The 1,616-nt window shown below is 42.8% G+C and overlaps 1 protein-coding gene and 1 long non-coding RNA gene across 2 annotated transcripts in view; one reads left to right on the top strand and one right to left on the bottom strand.

Annotated features, from left to right (window-relative positions):
• The window catches only part of si:cabz01090165.1 (leucine-rich repeat and fibronectin type III domain-containing protein 1-like protein), a 428,959-nt gene that overhangs the window by 395,917 nt on the left and 31,426 nt on the right, over positions 1–1,616 (top strand). The window lies entirely within an intron of this gene.
• The window catches only part of LOC116685727 (uncharacterized), a 21,170-nt gene that overhangs the window by 3,343 nt on the left and 16,211 nt on the right, over positions 1–1,616 (bottom strand). The gene's annotated exons all lie outside the window — the stretch shown is intronic.

Genomic DNA, 1,616 nt, shown 5'->3' with positions numbered 1-1,616 from the left:
AATATATTCCACCTTGACCCCCCCCACCCCACCCCCCAAGATCAGTCGTAGCCATTCAAGTTGACACTTGAGAATGCACCAGCATTGATTCTTTCACATATGTGGACAAAGGTCAACAATAAAAGTTCACAAAATGCTCAAATGACAAGAAATTGCCTCTCAGGGACATTAAAGTTTTCTAAGTCCAAGCGTCCCAGAAGAGTGTTCTCCACTCCAGATATGTCCCAGGTGTGTCTTCACGCGAGTCGTGGGGCGTTCGGACTGCCCGGCAGGAAGTAGAAGCAATGCTATCCATTCAATTTACTAATAAATTGAAGTATTTGTAGAGATAAAGAGACTCAGCTTCTGAGACGCTCCCCCGTGTGGTATGGCGTGCGGCGGAAGACGCAAAAAACCCAGAACGCAGCACAGACGCCCAGTGGAAAATTGGGGTGACGCTTTGGCTACACTGAACGCGTAATGGTGGCGATCCATATGTTCCACTCTGTTCCTATGGGTGACGCCAAGCGACTTCAACGTGCACGCAAAGCTTTCTGGGAAGTCAGCGCTGCGCGTCAGAAAGCTGGCCGTTGTCGTCGTCTATAGCCGAACACCTCTGGGTGCTTCATCACACTTACACCATAAGCACTTTACATTTTAAACTTTGATAAATGTCTCTGGTTTGACCCGAGACAAAAGAAACAATACCAAGTCTGCCACAGTACGAGTCAGTTCAACTCTGGGTAAGTTCACGTCAGTGTCACTTAGACACGACTGCATGAGAAAATCCGGTCCCAGTTTAAAAAAAGACTAAAACAAAATGACCCTACAACCCTCCTGCTTGACCCGTTTTCTAAAAGTTTCTGTAAAAGAAATTTGGGTTTCTTTCAACCGAATTGTCAAAAAGAATAACGTGGATGGTTCCCTACAACACCCATCACAAGTTAAATAACTGATCTGTTCACTGTTTTTATTGAATTTGGGTGTTTTATTTCATTTTATAGCATTTTAAGAATTTTTTTTTTTTAAAGTGACAGAAATGTAGAGAAAAAATCCAAAAAAATACGACAAAGCGTCCGAAAAAAGTGACAAAACACGTCAGAGAAAGCATCAAAAACCTGGTCAAAACAACAATAAAAATGTCCAAAAATATTGACTTAGAACTTCGGGAAAAGTGACAAAAGGGTCTGGAGGTTTAAACTTTTAATTCAGAGTTGTTCAGGCCTGGACCTGCTTTGATAAAAAATACTAAGTATTCGAACAGAGGTCATGTTAAATGGCTTCTGGTTGATGATCTTGTTACCTTTGTGGGGAAAAATTAACACAAATATTGGACCTCTGATAACCGGAGCCCCGAGTCATCATTAGCCGGCTAATACTGTTGCTTACAAAATGATTCATTTAAACATTTAGAGCATAGAAATTGCATTGTGTGTGTTTATGTACTGCAAACCCTGCAGCAAAACAAAGTTAGTGCACGAGGACTTTCCTCCTCAAGGACGCGTGAGCCGGCCAGATGGTCGGTGTCACGCAGCAGGGAACCTTCCGGTCAAAGTGTGGAGTCATGGGGTTTGCTATGCAACAATGCATCAGAAGCATGACTTTGCATTACGTACAGTGCTGCTCATGAGTATAGG

This window comes from Etheostoma spectabile, unplaced genomic scaffold (genome assembly GCF_008692095.1).
Source record: "Etheostoma spectabile isolate EspeVRDwgs_2016 unplaced genomic scaffold, UIUC_Espe_1.0 scaffold172, whole genome shotgun sequence".
Classification (NCBI taxonomy): Eukaryota; Metazoa; Chordata; class Actinopteri; order Perciformes; family Percidae; genus Etheostoma; species Etheostoma spectabile.
The sequence above is the reverse complement of the archived record's forward strand: the minus strand, read 5'-3'. Positions and strand labels throughout refer to the sequence as shown.